At 49.3% G+C, this 20380-nt stretch overlaps 1 pseudogene; it reads left to right on the forward strand.

Annotated features, from left to right (window-relative positions):
- Positions 1-2529: 2529 nt before the first annotated feature.
- Positions 2530-16799, forward strand: LOC143409723 (protein transport protein Sec61 subunit alpha-like; annotated as a pseudogene).
- Positions 16800-20380: the final 3581 nt, after the last annotated feature.

The raw sequence follows: 20380 nt of genomic DNA on the forward strand, positions 1-20380 counted from the left end.
AGATGTATAAAGATTAATAAAATCATACTACTACTTCTACTACTAATAATAATAATGTGCAAAAAAATGCAAACATAAAAGAGTAAATAGTATTTGTCAGGAGGGTAGATATTGTCACAGGTAAGAAACCTAAGCCTCTTCAGACCTTTTAATTATTTGATTCTGCACATGCTATATCAATTAGATTTACATATTCATTTAATTTTCAACTCTCAAAGAGTTGTGGTACAAATCTATTTAGTACAAGATAACAAAAATAGAAGACAGTAAGACAGGAAGAAATGTCAGACAGCACAAGTAGTAAACAATAACTCAAATGACACTAGTAAATATTCACCTGTCAAGAACCACCTTAATGGCATAAATTCTCAACACATAAAATTCTATAATAGATAGAACAAAACAAAATCTATATTTTGCCTATAAGAATCTCATTTCACCTCTAAAAAAACACATAGGATAAAAGTGAAGATTAAGAGAAAGATATCTCAAGAAAATGGAAATAAAAATTCGAAGTAACTTTTCTTATATTACAAAAAAATAGACCTTAATACCAAAAGTAAAAATAGAAAAAAAGTCATTATATAATGACAAATGGTTTTAATTAAGCAAGAAACCATCATAAGTATAAATATAAAATCACATAATACTACAACACATAGACATAAGACAGACACTACTTTATCTAAAGGGAGAGAGAGACTTCAATGCATATTAATAGAGGACTTTTAATAACAGTGTTTGAAAAAATGGATGGATTTTTCATCCAAAACATCAAAAAAGAGACACAGGAATTGGTTAGCAAAGATGTTATGTGTAAAATATGTATGCCGTGTTTCAAGCAAAATAAATTTGTCTATTAAAAAAAAATATAAGGACAGAATTCCTCTGGTGAGCAGACACCCAGGAGGTAACAGGCACCCTGTTTCCTATGTTTGGAATATTCAGCAGTTTCTTTCAGAAACTAGCAAGATAACTAACACATGTTCAATACCTAGCTGTTGTGGCAATGCCTTGCATGAGGAAGCTCTTTGCTAGAATCTTATCAGCCTCAACCTTGACTTTAGGAACTTAGCTCCTGGGGGACTCTCTTTTTAGACAACCACAGTGTTTTGTCAAGCTCTGCTGCACCTAAAGCTGTCCACATAATAGTAACTTTAAACAATGGACTTTAAACAATGGACCTAATATTGCACATTGTAACCTTAATAGGTAACTAACAAAGAAGCTGTATAATGTTGCTAAATCTGTAGCCTAATGGCACAATGAACAATAATGTAATACTGAATCCAGTGACCTAATGTAACCTACTACTATAAGTAAAGCTGGCAGCTTGGACAAGGAGAATTTCTGCCATTCTGTCATTCTGCCTCTGCACCTTGCTTCTGTTTCTTCTTCTTTATTTACACAGGATTTAAAGTACACTGCAGAGCAGATGGACTCAACAGAACTTTAAAAAAAAAAAAAAAAAAAAACAAGACAAATTCTTCACAACAGTACCAACAACATTCTCCAGAATAGACACTAGGTGAAGTCATAAAACAAACCTTAACAAATTTTAGAAGCTAAAAAATCATTTCAAATATTTTTTGTTCTGAACACAATGGAATAAAACTGTAAACCTACAAAAGGAGGAACTTCAGAAACATCCTGTGTGTCTGCAAATAGAATGGAAAATTTTAAAAATTCTTTAGAAAAAATTATGATAGAAACACAAAATGGAAAACCCTATAGCATAGAGCAGGGGCAATTTAAAGAAGATTAGATCAGTACATACCTACATCAAAAAAGAAAGCAACCAAGATTTACACTTCAAGGAGGTAGAAAATCAAGAACAAGCCAGACCCAAAACTAGTAGAAAAAAAAAATACTAAACATCAGAGAAGAGGTAAATAAAATAAAGACTAAAATATTATTTTAAAAATATCAACAACAGAAAGTATGTATGTATGTATGTATGTATGTATGTATTTATTTATTTATTTATTCGCTAGGCTTGAACTCAGAAGCAACCACTCACTGAGAGATGTCTTCAGCTCTAGTTTGTTTTTTTATGAAAAGAAAGGGTCTCATAGAGTGGCTCAGTGCCTTACTTTTGCTCAGGCTGGCTTTGAACTTGTCTTCCTCTTGCCTCACCTTGAGGATCTAAACTATTCATGTCAGTGGTTAAGAGCACAGCTTTGCCATTGAACTCACTTAAGCAGAGGGAAGATCATGATATTGTATAATATGAGGATTCCCAGACATGACACCTGCGGACATATTCACATTGGCTTTGTCTGCAGAAAGGGCTCTGCTTGGTGCATGGTTTGGCTTCTTCTCTTTTTGGGGGGAAAGTTCTGCTGGAGTCTGAACCCAGAGCATCATTCATGCTAGGCAAGTGCTTCCCCGTGGAGCTGTGGCCCCAGCCCTCCTTGGCCTTCCTTGGTGATCAGAGAAAGGATCTGTGGGACTCCATTTTTATTGACTTACTGGGAAACTTTGAGTCCTCTGATTCTGTCTCTTCTGCAGATCCAGTTGGATGAGAAGGTGCTGTGGGTGGCCATCCCCTTCTTCATCTTCTTAGTCTCCTGTGCTGGTGTTGGAGCATGGGGAAGAGGGGGGACACACATGCCAGTCCTTTGGTTTCTGCTTGTTTCCAGATCCTCTATTTGGTATTATGGCCTCAGATTCTGCGGACCCTTTCTACTGGATGTGAGGGATTCTGGCCTCCAACAGAGGGAGGCTCAGACTCACTCTGCCTCTTTTCTACTGGACCAGCACCATTTAGTTGAATGACAGCCTTTCTGTGGAGCTCAGAGGATGGGCAGCTCTGTGGCCTGGAAAGTCTGCATGTGCCATGTCGAATAGCCTGATCAACTGTGCATTCAGCTTGGGCAACACCATCTTCTTTGGAGTTGGGTTTGAATGCAATACAAAACCTGGATGAACAAGATAAGTCTCTGCTTGAGAATTTCTGAAAACTAGAAAAAACTAGAGTGTTTGAAATCTCTGAAATGAGATGGTGAGTCCACCTAGAATATTCTCTAGAACTTTTCATTGGTTTCTCAGCTATGTCTTTTTCATATCTACGGGTGAAATATACGGATCAAAACCATGAGTGACAGTGGAGGGTCGATTCTAACCAGTCACTGGTGGGTCTGGAAATGATTTTCTTGTGTATGTTGATGGTACATTTAATGGACATGGTTTAAAAATGGGGTTCCAATGAGGTTCCAGTCACTCAGAATCAGAGCTCATCTGAACATGATGGAAAGGGAAGGTTGATTCCCAACTAGATCCAATTGTGCCAGCCCCATCCGCAGACTCAGAAAATGATTGGAATGTTCTCCAGTTTTATGAACTGATGAAGGATGGGACTCTCTGACCTCTGTCCAGCCAGAATGGATCTGTCCATGGGGATGGGAATGCAACAGGCTCTTGAGGGGTATGTGATTTTCCAAACAGAATGACACAGGGTCTGACAGGCTCAACAGAGGCACTCAGTTGTGTTCTAATCTTTGGTTTTAAGGAGTTATTCTATAATTGCTGTAAGAAACCTGAAGCCCATCCTGTGGAGAAGGGGGTCGCATGCAATTCTGTAGGTTCATTTTATTAAATGATGTCTTGCTTTCCTGGGCTCACAGGGGCTTTGTGGCTGCCCCTTTCCTTATGCACATTCAAGTAGCTGGGTATCTCTGCAATTGTCACCTTGGGCCTCATCATGCACTCTTGGCTAGTGCCAAGATGATTGAAGTGGGTGACACCCCAAAAGACCAAGCCCTCTTCAATGGAGCCAAGAAATATAAGAAAGATCAAGGGTACAGTTCTGATGTCTGGTTGACAATTTGAATTGGCCCTAAAATTAGGAGCATTAAAACAGCCCAGTTTGGCCTGTGTGCTTGGCCTGCCAACCCTGTAGGTGCTCCATGGCCTGTTAATGAGAGAGCACTTCTGGGAGGTGCTGGGTATGGGGGAAGGCCAGGCAGGGCAGGGGAGGGCAGGAATGCCCCAGAGATGAAATTGAAGGATCAGGGCATGGAGGTCACCCCTTCACCAGCCATGATTTCCATACCTCGTGAAGGAGGTGACATCTACTTCAGAGATGTTATAAGAATTTAATCAAAGCCTGGTGCTGTGGAGTATGCCTGTAATTTCAGCAACTCTGGAGGATGAGGCAGGAGTATCGCCAGTTGGAGGCCAGTCTCAGCAACTTAGTGAGGCCATAAGCAACTCAGTGAGACCCTGTCTGTAAATAAAATTAAAAAATGGCTGGGGAAGGTGCTCAGGGGTGAAGCACCTTTGCTCAGTCCTCAGTACTAAAAAAAATGATTAAACTGAATAATACTCTCACAGTGCCTAGTGCATGGTAGTTATTTAGCAAGTTCTATTTTTTTTCCTGCATTTAAAAGGATTTAATGAGCAGAACGGTGATCCTCTCAGTCCAGCTCTGCTGTTGATTAGTTTTGTGATGTGGAAGAAATTTAGATAATAGTTCTGCAGTCTCAGTTTCTATGTGCTGTTAAACTAGGTTAAGAATATTGGCCATTTCAAATGATAGGCAGTCCCAATAATGGGGACCAGCCTCAGAGTCAGCCAAGCCTAGCCTCTGTTAACTGGAATGTATTATTTAGAAAACAATGATTACAGTTTTCTACTCTGCCATCTTCCATACAGCATGCCTTAGAGCTCTTAAGTTAGAAGGTTAAATAATTGAGTGAGAAATCCATCTAACTTAAATTTGTGAGTTTCAGACACCAATCAAGATTGTAGAATATATTTATGTATTAATGTATTAATCATTAATGAATTAAGTAATGCATTATTAAATAATAAGTACTTCATTTATTATTCAATGTCTTAAATTAATGAATCATTCTTCTGAAGCACTAATAAGTGGTTTTCTTTTTTTAATTTTTTATTTTGGACATTTTAAAATATACTTGGCTTAGTGCAGTGGTGCACTCCTCTAATCCCAGCAGCTCGGGAGGCTGAGGCAGGAGGATTGTGAGTTCAAATCCAGCCTCAGCAACAGCGAGCCCCTAAGCATCTCAGTGAGACCCTGTCTCTAAATAAAACACAAAATAGGGCTGGGGATGGGGCTCAGTGGTTGAGTACCCCTGAGTTCAATCCCTGGTACCAAAAGCAAAACAAACAAAAAAAAATTTTGCAGTATTTTTCTAGAGCCCAAATCAGGTGTTCTTTCTCTTTCTCTCTTTGTTTTTAATATTATTTTTTTGCAAACCTGGAAATGGAACTCAGTGTCTCTACCACTGAGCTACAGACCCAGAAGTTTTCTCCTTACGCTTGATAATTTTTTTTGGTTCACATTTTTTAATAACATGGCACAGTTTACATTACACAAGAGGCTCCGCCGATGAGAACATGCTGAAGATTCAGTTGCTTCACTTTGCTTTTCACACAGGGTCTAGAAAGGACTTTGTTACATACAGGATAAACACCAAAAGGTCTGTATAGAACAATCTCTTTACAACACTGAAAGCTACCACTACAGTTCCAGTGTACATATTCCTTGGATTTTTAAAGTCGTTGTCTTTTAAAAAAAAAAAGAAACAAAACAAAACCAAAAAAAAAAAAAAAAAAGAAAACCCCAAAAAACAAAACACAACACTGCACAACATCTGGTGTTCACAAAATCTGAAGCTCACAACTAAACCTTCAGTTTACTACTAAAATAGATCTCTCTGCTTATTAGAAACAATGGTCTGTAGTTAACTTTTTTTTTTTTTTGCAAAAACAGGATAACAACGTCAGATAGCACTTTAATATACTAGAAGACCAAATGGAACTAATTTTATTTCATACATGTATTTTACAGTCCAGTAGACAAGATATATTGTATTTCTCTGCTAGTAAAGTCATATTCTCTCCAAATATGTAGACAAGAAGTTTAATGTATTATAAAAGTATCATGAAGAGACATTAAAATTGATGCAAACTCAAAAACACATGTGCGCACACACACGACTTCTCCTCTGCCACCTGTCACCTCTGTGAATCTCGATAGCTCTGCGCGGTCGACCTGTCCGGGCTACGCCCAGACCTTGTTACTGACTAGAGTACAGTGCGTCGCGCTGGGAACCCACCTCACACTCAGCGGTTTCTGAATACAGTGAAAACATATCCATCATCTCAGAAAACACGAAGCTTTCTTTCAGGATCTGTTTGGGTGTAATTAAGTCGCACTGCAAAATGAGGAAGTGTGCATACATATGAAATAGGACACACTTAAAAAAAGGCATGGTTCCCACCAGAGGCGTGTGAGGTCGCGTGACTGGCGGTGACCAATTCTGGCAGCCTGCTCTGTCTGCCAGACATCGATGCCCGCCCCTGATTTTGGCATCTGACCAATCCCACTCTCCCTGGCACTGGTTTGCCTTCCTGGGGCGCACCTGCCCCTGAAGCCCACAAGCAGCAACTTCAGATGCAAAGTTCCAGCCTGGGGTCCCCTCTGCAAAATAGGATGTTTCTCCATTTGAAAAAAAAACAAGCAAGGAAAACAGAGTCATATCACCTAAGCGCTTGTTCAGGGAAAATATGACCTTAAGTATGTTGTAAATGGATTTGAAAAGGCTCCTTTGAGTTAGGCGGGCTTTTGTGAGAAGCCCTAACGTTCATTGCATAGTTGAAGGGTTTAGCTGTCTCTAACAATACAGGGAACACAGCCTTAGCAGGCAGTGCCCACTGATATTAGCTTTGGAAATAGCACATTTCAAGAAGTAGTAATGAATTATGTTACTTAATCTTTATCTATTTACATTTGTACAAAGTAAAGCTTTCGTCTCACCCTTTGCATATATGAACCACCAGCTCATGAAGCAATCTCTTTACAGGACTATGTACACGGCCTTCCCTTCCCATCTGAAAGAGCTCTGCGTGATGGATGGTGTGGGCTCCCCCGTCCTCCTCAAATTGGTGTGTGTTGTCATCTTTACTGTTTTGGCTGAAATCAAGAAGTTTCATACAAGGAACAAAGAGTAGGAGACATGAGAACATATGACTTAGCTAAAGGATCTGAAAAATTCCAACATAGAATATACAAAAACATTTCCAAATCTGCACGGAGTCTGTACATGTTTTACAAGGGGAGCGGTGGGGCTGGCCACCGCGTCTGCGCGGGGTGCAGGAGTCCTCCCTGCTCTCGGGGCTCCCTCTGCTCGTCCCCTTACCGCGCCTCGATGTCCTTCAGAGTGTGGAAGGGCGGCCGCTCCCTGATCTCCGCAGACAGAGGCGTAGTCCTGCGTGGGGACACCGGGCGGCCCCCTAGCGTGGAGATGAGCGGGGGCGGCGCACTCAGCGCTGCTGTGGGGGGCGTCTTGTTGAGCAGTCCGTTCTGGTGGCCCGCCGTGGGGCTGATGCGTGGGTAGTGCATGCTGGGGAGGCCCGGCGTGAGGAGGCTGGGGTGCGGCAGGTGGCTGTCCAGGGAGGCGGGGTGCACGGCGTGCAGCCGCGGGTGCTCGTAGTCCTCGCGCAGCACGTGCAGGCGCTCACGCTCGTCCAGGTGGCCGGCCCGCTCGTGCTCCCGCCGCGGGTCCACAGCCAGCGGCGGGTGGTGGTGATGGTGGTGGCTGTAGTCGTGCGGCTCGAGGTCCCGGAAGGATCTGTCGGCCTCGTACAGCCGAGGGGCCAACAGCTGGTGCAGCGGGTCGCCGCGCAGCAGGAAGTCCCTGGCCAGCGGGTCCCTGCGGTGCACATCGAGCTCACGGTAAGGGTCCCTCAGCGGGTCCCGCATGGGGTCCCAGTAGAAGGACGGGTAGGGGAAGCGCTCCCCACCCGGGAGCGGGCTGAGGCCCATGAAGGGGGTCATCATGAGGGTCCGGTCCAGGCTGCCGATGCCACCCATGGGGTGCAGGCCCGCCACGCCCACCGCCATGGGCACCGAGGCCAGCGGGCCTCCGTGGGTACCCGAGGCTGCGCCCGGTGGCTCCTCAGGGCGCGGTGGCTGCGCGGGCTCCGCAGGCAGCTCGTGCTCCTCCCTGCGCTCCTCCTTGACCTTGACCTCGGCGCTCTTCCACGGGTTCTCGTAGGCAGGTTCGCCCTTGCGCGGCTCGGCCTCGCGGCCTGAGGTGCTGCCCGGCCGGGCACTGTCCAGCGCGGGGGTTCGCACATAGGGCGACGGCGCGCGCGCCAGCTGCTTGGCCTCCTCGCCCGGGGCGCAGCCCTCGTGGCCATGCCCGTCCTTCTCGGACGCCGGGCCCTCCTTGGCCTTGTGCTCTTCTGCGGCCAGGTCTTTCCGCGACTCCGGGTGGTCTCTCTCCCTCTCTTTGGGTTTGTCCTTCTCACGAGCCTCTGTGTTCAAATGACCCCTGATCTGACCCCTGATCTGCTCGGTGGCGCTGCGGCTCTGTCCCAGGGCGTTGGCCGGGAGGATAGGTGCTGGTGAGGGGTGGCTGGAGTGTCTTTTCTCCACGCTTTCTCAAAGCCTTCAACAGCACCCAGAGTTAAAATGAATACATGTTATTGGGAGTAACTGACGGGTTTCCAAGTCCCCCGAAGGCATTGCCACCAACCGCTGCTAGGCCCGTGAAGGTGGACGGACGATTGAAAGGCTCCAGGTGAGCAGCAGGGTTGAGGAAGTTGCTGTGATGAGGAGGTGGCCCAAAAGGGGTCCCGGTGGGGTGTGCAGCACCAGAGTCCTGGCGGGCGGTGGGAGGGAGTGCGCCCGCCGAGGGCGCCCGGCCCGAGCTCGCCCGCCACGCTTGATAATTTTTAAAAATGTTTTTCCATCTTAAAAATTCAAGATTATTTTTTACAAAAAAGAATTTAGGATGACTGGGCTGAGGTTTAGTAGAGCACTTGCCTACCATCCGCAAGGCCCTGGGCTCAATCCCTAAAGTACAAAAAAACCCAAAGGTGCTTTCACTAGATAGCCTCTGAGTTCTCATGTACTTTGACATGTGACAGTTGGACAATCCTTACCAAGTCCCCGGGTGCAGTGTTAGTATTTGTCATCTGTGTTCCTGTCACACTCTGCTAAGGGTTCTCTTGGGATCCTAGTGTTTGGCATGATTGTTAGCATTGGCCAGTCCATAATGGATGTGATGACGGGCATGGATAGGGACGCCTCAAAGATGAGCGCTGTGATCTGCCTGCTGATCACCACTCAGGTGAACCCCCAATTGCACGCCACTTCCTGAGTGACTGCACCATCCCTCTTTCTCATCAGCAGTACTCAGCAAGAGATGGGGCCAGGCCAGGCTCAGGTCTGGGCTCAGGATTAGACACTGGCCTGAGCAGGGTGAAGCCTCGAGTTGGAGGCTGGACACCACCCAAAAAGAAATCAATCAAATAAAGACACTGAGCCCATCTACAACGAGAAATATTGAAATCAATAAAGGCATGCTGTCCACCTGCACACCCCAAACAATTAAGAAACAAAAACAAAAAATGTAGGGGTTGGGGCTGGGACTCGGTGGTAGAGGCTCAACTGTCGTGCATGAGGCCTTCGGCTCCATCCTCAGCACCCCATAAAAATTAAATAAAGATGTTGTGTCCATCTCCAACTAAAAAATAGATTTAAAAAAATAAAGAATCGAAAGACCCTGGCTTTGTCTTCTGAATTTCCGTGAGGAAGATTGAGAAGGGTCTCTTATTTGGCCTTCATAGCAGAGAGCCCAGTCATTGAAGATGGAAGGAACCAGAGCCCTGAGGCCAGTAATGCAGAGTCCATTTTATTAATTTATTTATTTCAATTCTGCAGTTCTTTGTGGTGGGCTTGATCGTCCTCATTTTGGATGACCTTCTTTAGAAAGGGTACAGCCTGGGCTTTGGCTTCTCCCTCTCCATTTCAAGCAACATCTGTGAAACCATCCTGGGAAAGACCTTCAACCCCACCACCATCAACACCAACCAAGGTAATGGCCCTGCCTCCTGTGGGGCACTTCTGCAGGAAGTTTTCACACATGCAGAGTATTCCTCTGGGGGAAAATGTCTGTTTCAGAAACATGTCTTCTGAATTTTTAGTGTGCAAAGTTTTAAAAATATAGCTGAGTGCAGAGGCTCAAGTCTGTCATCACAGCAGCTCAGGAGGCAGAAGCAAAAGGATCACAAGTTGGAGGCCAGCCTCAGCAACTTAGTGAGGCCCTAAGAAACTCAGTGAGACACTGTCTCTAAATAAAATAAAAAAGGGCTGGGAAAAGGGCTCAGAGGTTAAGTGGTCCTGGGTTAAATTCCTAGTACAAAATAATAATAATAATGATAATAATAATAATAATAATAATAATAATAATAACACCTCTTATAAAAATATTTCAAAGACAGTCAATTTGCCACAGAGTAATCCTGCCTCATATTCCTTAGCAGGAACCTGCACTGCAAAGATAAAGAAGTGTTGATTTTAGCCAATTGTCTTTTGGTGGACATTTCAGTCCTTTCTCAGTCACAGGTAGCATCGAAGTGAATATCCTTGGGCAATCATCTGCACATATTGTAGCAGTTGTTCTTAGTGAATAAAATTTTAAAAAGGAAATTGCTACACCAAACCACTTGTTCAGGCAAGGAGCAGTTAGTTCGATGATTACAAGTTCAAGGACAGCCTTGGCAAATAAGTGAGACCCTGTGTCAAAAAAGGCTGGGGTAGAATGACTGTTCCTGGGTTCAATCCGCAGTACTGCCAATTTGGGGTGGAAGGCACTAGGGATTGAACTCAGGGACAGTTAACCCCTGAGTCCCGTCCCCAACCCTCTTTTGCAGTTCTCAGAGACAGGGTCTTGCTGAGGTTTCAATTTGGCTGAGGTTAGCCATTGATTTGCAATTCTCCTGCTTTAGCCTCCAGAGCCACTGTGATTACAGGCATGCACCATGATACCTGGCTTACATGTCTTAATAAAATAAAAACTGCAAAACATGTGAGACTTCTTAGGAGAGGGGGAATTGACTTTTTTTCTTTTCTTTTTCTTTTGGCCTCTGAACCCTGAATCTGTTATTTGCTCGGAAGTCTCTCTCATGGAAAATATTTGTGTGCATTTGTGTGTTTTCTTGGAATTGACTGTGGAGCTTATTCTTGGCCTCCAGTGCCATGTCATCAAATTGAGAAAACTGCAGACAGGTCTCTGCAGGGTGCCTGAGGGATCCTATGGGAAGGAGGGTTGGGGACACTTACAGAAGAGTAGGCAAAGGGACACCAGACTCTTCCTACAATTTCAGAAAATCTAAAATTGAGAATCTGGGGGTGCAAAGCAGATGGGCCCCAGCCGTGGATGTGGGGGCAAAAGCTGGGTAGGAGTCGGAGTGTCAGCCAACACCTCCTGGCTTTGGGGGGGGCTGCACTCGAAAGGAGCGGGAGCAGTGTTGGCCACAGGGGGCCAGTCAGCAAAGGCTTGGGCTGCGGCAGCCAGCCAAAGGATCACTTTGCTCTGGAGCAGGATAGTGAGTGAGGGGACAGCTTTGGAAGGAATGATTTGCTGTTCCTGAGAGACAGGCTGAGAAAATGGCTGGGGAAGTGGCACAGCCATCCAGCCTGAGCCAGCCAGTGTGACATCAGAGTGAGGGCCTTAGGACTTAGTGAGAGATGAAGGCCACAGACAACCGAGACATGGAGGTGGCTGCCCTTGGCCAACTCTTGAAACTGGCTGGGGCAGAGGCACTACCTGGGGGGATTTGAGTGGTGCTGTAAGGAGCCCAAATGGTGGAGCCATGGGGACACCCCCAGGATGGGCAAGAAGAGGATGGAGCAGGCACAGGTAGCTTGCAGCTGGAAGGGCCACCTTTTACCAGGAGTGCCACCACGGCTCAGCTTGCAACCTGGAAAGTGGGGTGTGGAAGGGCCCCTAGGGTGGAGAGCACAGCTGGTCCTTCTTCACTGAGGTGGGGGACAGTCCAGGCTGGGAGGAAGGTGGTCAGTACAGACGCCACATGACTCTCGCCCCCGGGGCAACACTAGCACATGAAATTAATCCAGTTCACAGAGATTAGCAGGTAGTGATTTGCATGAAATGACCATGTTAAACATTCAGAAGGCTCCTAAGGCCCTCATCCTGACTTTGCTGTGACCCACCTTTCATTCCTGACACTTGTCAGGCAGGTGATGTTAAGCACCAGGAGCTTCTGTGGGTGCTAAGAATACAAAGGGAGATAACATAAGACATGGGAGTGTCAGTGTCATCCCAGGGTCCCGGGTCAGAGTAGAGCAGAGAAGGAAGATGGGGTGACTGGGGAAGAGTGTCATGGGCCCATCTAGAAAACCCGGCAGGTGCAAAGGCCCTGGGGCAGAGATGAGCTGGTGTGTTTGAGGGTTGGAGCAAGTTAGGGGAGTTCAGAGAGGTCATTGGTAGCAAGAGCAGCCAGGAAAAGTCCCTGCTTTCTCCCCCCTGGGTTCACTTCCTCCTTTACAAAATGCTCAAGCTTTAATGTCTCCAGATTCTTGACCACAGGGACATCAGCTGTTGATCCACACAGCCAGAGGTGGCAGGGAGAGGGGCTGTCAGAAGACCACCATGGGGATGCCAGGGGCCAGGGAAAGCTAGGATAGTGTTTCTGTCACAGACATCCCGTCCATGTGGTCTTTAGGACAGATGGCCCATCTGAGTGGCCATCCAGAAGGTGATGCGAGTCCTGCAGTCCCAACTCTGAGGTGACAGGAAAATGCTGTCCCAGGGAGAGACTGGGACATCTTAGTCCCCAGCCATTAGCCACTCTGCCCACAGATGCCATGTCTAGGGAAGCACTGGCATCAGGGGCCATGGTGACAGTGTTTCCCACTGTCCTTTTGTTCTAAAGTCATTCTCACACAATTTCTGAAGTGCTTGGACCTTGTCGCCCTCTGCTGCAGTGTCCTGGGATGATCTGTTGCCTGTTCCTCAGGCCAGGCTCCTTTCAGCCTGTTGCTGAGGCTGAGGCAGGAGGATCTCAACTTGGAGGTCAGGCTCAGCAACAGCAAGGCCTCAGCAACTCAGTGAGATGCTGTCTGTGAATGAAATACAAATAGGCTGGAATTGGGGTTCAGTGGCCGAGGGCCCGTGGGTTCCATCCCTGGTGCCAAAAAAAAAAAAATCCAAACAGTGACCCCATGACTGTGGTGCCCTGAGTCTACCAGTTGAGTCTCCTGGCTGATTCTGTTCTCCTGACTCTGCTTTGGCCAGGAGGAGGCCTAAGACCCAGCGGGGTTCAGCCCTTTGTTCTTCCCTTCACATTTGGGTTCTTCTCTGCCAACAGGTATGGAATTGGAGCGTGCCATCATTGCACTATTTCATCTCTGTGCCACGTGCACAGACAAAGTCCAAGCAATTAGTGAGGCTTTCTCCTGCCAGAATCTCCCCGACCTCATGAACCTCATCGCCTCCATCTTTGTCATCGCTGTGGTCATCCATTTCCAGGTGTGTCCAACGTGAGCCCAAGAAGTCTGCAATTATTTTTCTTTTTTTTTTTTTTTTGGTACCAGGGATGGAACCCAGGGGCACTGAACCCCTGAGCCCCATCCCCAGAACTTTTTATATTTTATTTAGAGTCAGAGTCTTGCTGAGTTGCTGAGGCTGGCCTCCAAATTGTAGTCCTCCTACCTCAGCCTCCAGAGCTGCTGATGATGACAGGCCTGCACCACTGTCTCTGGCTTCGGCATAATTGTTTTTTTCTTTTTTTTTCTGTTTAGATATGAATGGCCATAGAGTGGACTTGAGTACATTTTGAAACCAGTTTTTCTGGTCTTTTTTCTGTGTGTGCCCCACACAGTGGTTGTGAGGGAAGCGGCAGGTGCTCTCCAGCAGTGTCAGAAGTTGGGTCCCCAGAGCTGTTGCCACTTCTTGTACCTCTGGACCATAGGGGACAGCAAGGCAGTGAAGAGTGCCCTGTTCTGTGTCCTCAGGGCTTCCAGATGGACCTGCCCATCAAGACTGCGCACTACCAGGGCCAGTACCACACCTACCCCGTTGAGCTCTTCACCTCCAATGTCCCGATTGTCCTGCAGTCCACCCTGGTCCCCACCTCTACATCATCTCCCAGATCCTGTCGGCTCGCTTCAGCGGGCACCTGCTCATCAGTCTGTTGGGCACCTGGTCTGTCAGTCAGATGTTCCCAAGGAGGGTCTCCCGGCCACAGAGTGGGTGTTGTTGCTCCGCATCTGTGCGTCTTGCTCCTGACCAAGTGTCTCACCCACAGATCTCCTCCCCTGTGTCCTTTCCCAAATTCTGTGCAGGAAGTTTTTTGTAACAAGGACTGAACCCAGGGTCCCTTGACTTCTGAGCCCTGTTCCACCCCTATTTAGACTCAGGGTCTCACTGAGCTGCTTAGGGCCTTCAACTTTCCATCCTCCTGCCTCAGCTTCCTGAGCTGTGGGGTGACAGGAGTGTGTCATTGTGCCCGGCTGCAATCACAGTCTTTGATCTGCTCTGGGTTCATCTTGAAGCTCAGGTACAGTAGATGCAGCGTCCCAGACCTTCTGTTCCTTCTTCCAAGGACACGTCTTCTGGAGGCCCCGCCTGCACCTATGCAGTTTGTGGCCTGTGTTACTACCTATCTCTGCTGGAGTCCTTTGGCTCCGTGTTGGAGGACCCTGTCCATGTGGTAGTGTACCTCATGTTCATGCTGGGATCTTTGCCTTCTTCTCTAAGATCTGGGTCGAGGTCTTGAGCTCATCTGCCAAGAATGTAAGTATGAACGGACATTCTTAAAGTGGCATTCGGCTTGTTGCTTTGTCACAGTGGTGGTTTGTGACATGCAGATGGACCACCCACCTTGGTGAAACAGTTCAGAGCATTAAGGACAGATGGATGGAGTTCAGCCATCAGCAGCAGGTCTGAGAACCTGAAGCCAGAGTGGAAAATCACACATTGTCTGGTCTCCTTATGGCACCTTGTTGGTCCAGGGACACTTAACCTCTGAGCCCTTGTTAGATTTCATCTGGAGACAGGGTCTCGCTGAGCTGCTCAGGGCCTTGCTAAGTGGCTGAGGCTGGCCTCCAAATTGCGATCCTCCTGCCTCAGCCTCCCAAGCTGCTGGAATGACAGGGGTGCACCCCAGGATTTTGGGCATTTTTAAAGTCTTTGTAAAGATGTAGAGCTGCAGAAAGAGCCCTTTAAGTGTGCAGCAGCTTGAGACCTTTCCCTCTGAAACCACCTCTGAACATATCCTCTGCTCTGTGCATCATGCAGGTGGTCAAGCAGCTGAAGGAGCAGCAGATGGTGATGTGGGGCCACCGGGAGACATCCATGGTGTATGAGCTCAACCGGCGAGTGCAGTACCCACCCCCAGTCAGCAGGTGCGGCTCCCGGGCCTCCAGCACCAGTGGACCTTGTGGTCTTCAGTGTCCATGTGTCTCATTCTCAGATCACAGGGTAGGCAAGGTCCCTGTGTCATTGGATATTTATGAACCTGCTAAGTACTGGATGCTGGGGACATGGAATAAGATGTCTAGCGCCCTCAGCAGGGAGCCAGGTGCATGCAGCCTAGTGACCCAGCATGGGGCTCTGTAGGGATGGTGCTGGCAGCAGGGGACCCTCACCTCTGCTCATGCTAGTGGGATGCTGCCCTAGGCATCCAGGAGCAGTGCCCAGGCTCTGAGCACAGAGTGGGGCTCCAGATGGATCTGAGCTGAAGCGCCAGGCTCTCTGAGGCATGCCTGGAGGCCAAGGCATGAGGATGGCAAGGTGGAGGCCAACCTCAGGAACTTAGTGAGGCCCTGAGTAACTCAGTGAGACCCTGTCTCTAAATATAATACAAAAAAAGAGCTGTAGACAGGGCTCAGGGTTGGGGAACCCCTGGGTTAAATCCCCAAGACTGAAAAAAGACAGATGTTGGATGTGGCTGAGAGGCCAGCAGAGCCGTAGAGGGATGGTGGTGTTTGAAGCAGGGAGGTCAGTTCCAGCTGACAAGGCCACAGCAGAGAGGAGGCCAGAGACCAGATGTGCCAGGGTGGCCATAACCTTGGGGTGGAGAGAATGGAGGGTGGGAGAGGCCCCAGGGCACAGCTGTCCGGGGCAGAAGAAGCGCCCTTTGCAGCTGCACCTCATCCTGGATTGAAGGCTGCCCCCAACCTCCCTGGTGCCCTCTGCCATTTTCTCAGCTCTTCCTCTGCCACTCGGCAGTAGCCACCATTAAAAGGGCTGTGTCTACAAAGTCAGGTGGCAGCCCAGGTTCTCCTGTGGGTTCTCAATTGGTGACCTTTCCTGAGAGAATCAACCATGGGAAAAGCCACAGTTGCAAATTTTTGGTTGCTTTTGAGTCCTTGGTAGGGACAGTGGCCATTTTGATAGACATCATCAGGATTTGGGTCTCATAACCAGCCCTCCAGCCCCCTTACTGAGGATCACACTCAGGGTCACTTGACCCCTAAGCTACGTCCCCAGATCTTTTTATATTTTATTTAGAGACAGGGTCTCGCTAAGCTGCTTAGGGCCTTGCAAAGCAGCTGAGGCTGGCCTCCACCTTGTGATCTTCCTGCCTCAGCCTCCTGAGTTACTGGGGTGACAGGAATGGACCACTGTGTTCAGCAGCCTTTCAGTTTGGACTAGTCACAGTCCCCTAACAGGGACTAGGTCCCATAGAATTAGTGGGGTGTTAGCAGAGGATACTTAAGGGAGGTGGTGGGGCCTCCTGAGGTTCTGGTCTCAGTCATGGGCAAGACTGGTGGCCAGGTTGGAGGCTCTGTGGTGGCCTGGGGCTGACCACCTGCCCTCCCCCAGGTACATCCCCATGGCAGTGGCCTCTGGGGGCCTGTGTCTTGGGGCCTCTCAGTCCTGGCTGCCTTCCTGGGCACCATCAGCTTGGGGACGGGGATCCTGTTGGCAGTCACCAACATCTCCCAGTCCTTGGAGATTTTCGTCAAGGAGCCAAGAGAGTTGGGAAGCATGGGCACCCTGCTCTTCTGAGAGCCATGCCTATCCAAGGACCTGGGACGACACTGGGCAGTGCCTCGGAAGGCAGTGGTGGCCAGGGGCAGCGGTACTGTGTCGCGTGGGGACCTTGTCGTCTGGCTGATGTCTGCCCCTCCTCTTCACCATGGGGCAGCCACCCTCAGCAGGGCTCCTCTCCTTCTTCTGGCATTGGCAGCTGCAGCCTTGACAGGGATGGGGAGCACTGTCCCCATTTTCTGTCTGACTTTGGTTTTGGCCTCCCCTCCCACCCTCAGTGATGTGTGCAACCACTGTGGTGTCTCTGGTCCCCATGGTGGCTTTTTGACTGGGTTGGAAGCACAAAATCTTTGTGTGGGGCCTTAGAATGGTCGGCCGTCGGCTCTCACCTCCTCTGGGGAAATGGACAGCATCACCAGCATGTCCTCAGCATCACTAGCAGTGGCACTCTCTTGGTGCAGACTGTTGCCGTGGGGGGCATTGGATCCCCTGGGCTCAGGATAAAACAGCTCCCTGCCCAGCAGTGGGCAGCTGCTCTCCCACCAAGTGTCCAGATGAGCCTTATGCTGGGACAGAGCCAGGACTGCCATCCCTGCCACCTCACGGCCAACTTGTGGCCAGGCAGCTTTGTCCTCATCTGGGGGAGGCCTGGGGTTGCCACCTCCACCCTTGCCTGGCTGAGCTCGTTGCCCTCAGGGGACCACCCTGCCACGTCCAATTGTCCAAACTCCAGTCAGCCTTGGTGGATCCTCACTGCGCAGCTGCCCCCGCGTCCCTGGGAAGGGATGTTTTTTGTATCTCCCTGTGTTTCTAGAATGTTCTGACAGTACTTAGGGACCAAATGCTAGTAAAGGGACAGTGGGATGCCACCAGCTCTCTCGGCCTCCACCACATTCAGCCTCCACCACACTCAGAGGCCAGGAGGGGAGGTTCAGGCTCAGGGCCTGAGCTCAAGGTCAGGGGCTCGGGGTCCATGGGAAGATACTCTGGTGTCTGAGACAGAAAGACAATGTTGTCTGAAGTGACAGGTGACATAGACATGAAGCTGGTAAACTTTCCAGAGTTCTCAGACGCCCCTCTCAGAATCAGCTGCAGGCTTCCTCGGGAGGGTGCCCCAATTCTGCACGGGCCCTTTCATGGCTCAGTAGGGGTGGCACACTGTACCTAGAGACCTGGGTCAAGAACCAGAGGGGTCCTTGACCCACCCAGGTCCCAGCACCTTCTCCCATGTGGCCTTGGCTAGACCTAGTCCCCAGCAGGGCAGCCCCACCACCAGCCATCTCCCAGCCTATGGAGGCCACCGCCATACCTCTCCTGCTCCTATTAGAGGGCAGGGCCTCCCAGGCCACCGCTGGGGACTTCATGGCCTCTGGCAGGCAGGCCCAGTCCCTGGCTCCCAGGCTGTGGCTGGAGAGTGCCAGACTTCAGAGGAGTTTGTGGTCCTGCTGGCCCCATGTGGCCTGGGCTCCCAGCCCATGGGCAGTGATCACAGAGGGTGGGTGGGAAGGGGCTGACCCAGCTTCCAGGGCACAATCACTGTGGATGCCAAAATGGCATAACTGAGATACGGTGGTTAAAAGATAAATAAAGGCAACTATTTACAAACTGCTTGTTCACGGTCTTGTTTCCACTCAAGCTCATCCCCAGAGACATGCTGCCCTGCAGCCTGGCCTTCCTCCTGCTGGGAGCATCCCCTTGTGCACACGCCTGTGTCCAAATGACTCGGGAGGCTGAGGTAGGAGGATCATGAGTTGGAGTCCAGCCTGAACAATTTAGTGAAGCCCTCAGCAACTCATGAGACCCTGTGTCTAAATATAAAAAGGACAGGGGTGAGCCTCCGTGGTCCCGCAGTCCTGGGGTTCAGTCCATGATACAAGGAAAAACCAAAACCCCAAGTCAGGAACCTCCTGCCTTGGGAAGCACTGGGCCTTTTCTCTGTGCCCTGGGGACTTAGGGCTGTGCCTGGGGCCACTGCAAATATGCCTCACAGCAGAGCAGTTGGAGCCCATTTTCAGGTAACCTGTGTGTGGGGGGTGGGGGGTGGACTGAGGATCAGGCCCTGCCTTCAAACACCCCCTAGTGTCTGCCGCCAACTTCAGTAGCCAAGTGACTCCTCCCCCCTGGTGCAGACTCTGCTCACCGCTTACTTCATGTGGTCCCTGCTCAACCATGGAGCCCCTGAGGAAGCAGCTGGTCCCCATTTTACAGGTGAAAAAAGTAAGGCCCAGGGCAGTAGGAGGCCAGGAGGCAACTGGGAGGCCAAGATCCAGGCTTTGCCTACCCCAGGCCCCTGCCTGCAGGGACCTGCTTGAGGTCAGAAATGAGGGGTCCTGGTGGCATCAGCTGCCACCCCTGGCTCCTAACCCCTGGGTTTCCTTCCCACCGCTCCCTCCACCGCTGACCCCCACCTGCACTCTGGCCTGGCCTGATCCTCACATGCATAATACCCATGAGCCTCCAGTTTCAGCTTCCAGGTGGGTGCCAAGTGAAGCACACAGCTTCCTGATGAGGGCTGGTGCCTGAGTATGTAGCACCATCCAAAGGCTGTCGTCCAAGGGCCGTCAAACATCAGCCTGAGCTTCAGCATCCACCACACCCACCAATGCGTCTCCTTGGAGGCTCCCAGGGGTGCCCTAACTATGCCAGCACCCACCTAATCCTTGCCCCAAAACTTCTGGGGCCACATCACCCATCTGTCCTTTCTAGAAGCATTACAGCCTGGATGAGAAGCAAATAGACCAGAATCAGGAAAGGTCTAGCAGTTTCCATGAAGCCAGAACAGGTGCATGCCTGTAGGGCATGACTTGCTGCCTGCTTCCCATCTTGGGGCCACACATGTGGCTGGAATGACCCCTGGAAATCAGCCAGGAGGCGGTGCTGTGGGTGGTGACGGAAAAAACATACCACCTCCAGGAAGGTGCAGGACTCTTTCGCCCTCATGGACAGCTCGTGCCTTCTCTTACAGACCATGGGATGGGTGGACATGTGAACTCACTCCACCCTTCTGACCTTTATCCTGATTGGCTCCTGTGTGGTATGTTAGCTGTGTGCACTTCCTCAGTAAATAAGATCCTGCTTTGACTGGTCTCCCTGGAGTGTCTGATTGTCCTCCAGTGAGGGAGGGCTGGGTGTGGGCAGGCAGTGGACCTTTGCCTCTCTTGGCTTGTCCTAGTCAGGGCATGTTTTCCCCATTTCTCCCACAGGTCAGGAGAAAAAGCCTGACACATGCCCTCTCTGCTCAATTCTGAAAAGAATCGTGCCTACAAGGACTTGGTCAAGAGCCTTCATAACCCCAGCCCCATGGTGCACACCTTTAATCCCAGTAATTTATGAGGCTGAGGAAGGAGGATTGCAAGTTCAAAGCCAGCTTCAGCAACTTAGAAAAACCCTGTCTCAAAAAAAAAAGGGGGGGGGGGGCTGGGATGTGGCTCTGTGATCGGCCACTCCTGGCTAAAACTCCAGTCCCTACAAATTAAAAAGAATGTGCTGAACACTGGGTGACAGCATGTATCCTGAAGTCTTCGGGGACCAAGGAATTGCGTGTGCAGTTCCAAAAAGCAGGACACTGGAAGTGGCATGGACAGCGCAGAGGTTGATGG

Source organism: Callospermophilus lateralis, chromosome 11 (assembly GCF_048772815.1).
Source record: "Callospermophilus lateralis isolate mCalLat2 chromosome 11, mCalLat2.hap1, whole genome shotgun sequence".
Classification (NCBI taxonomy): domain Eukaryota; kingdom Metazoa; phylum Chordata; class Mammalia; order Rodentia; family Sciuridae; genus Callospermophilus; species Callospermophilus lateralis.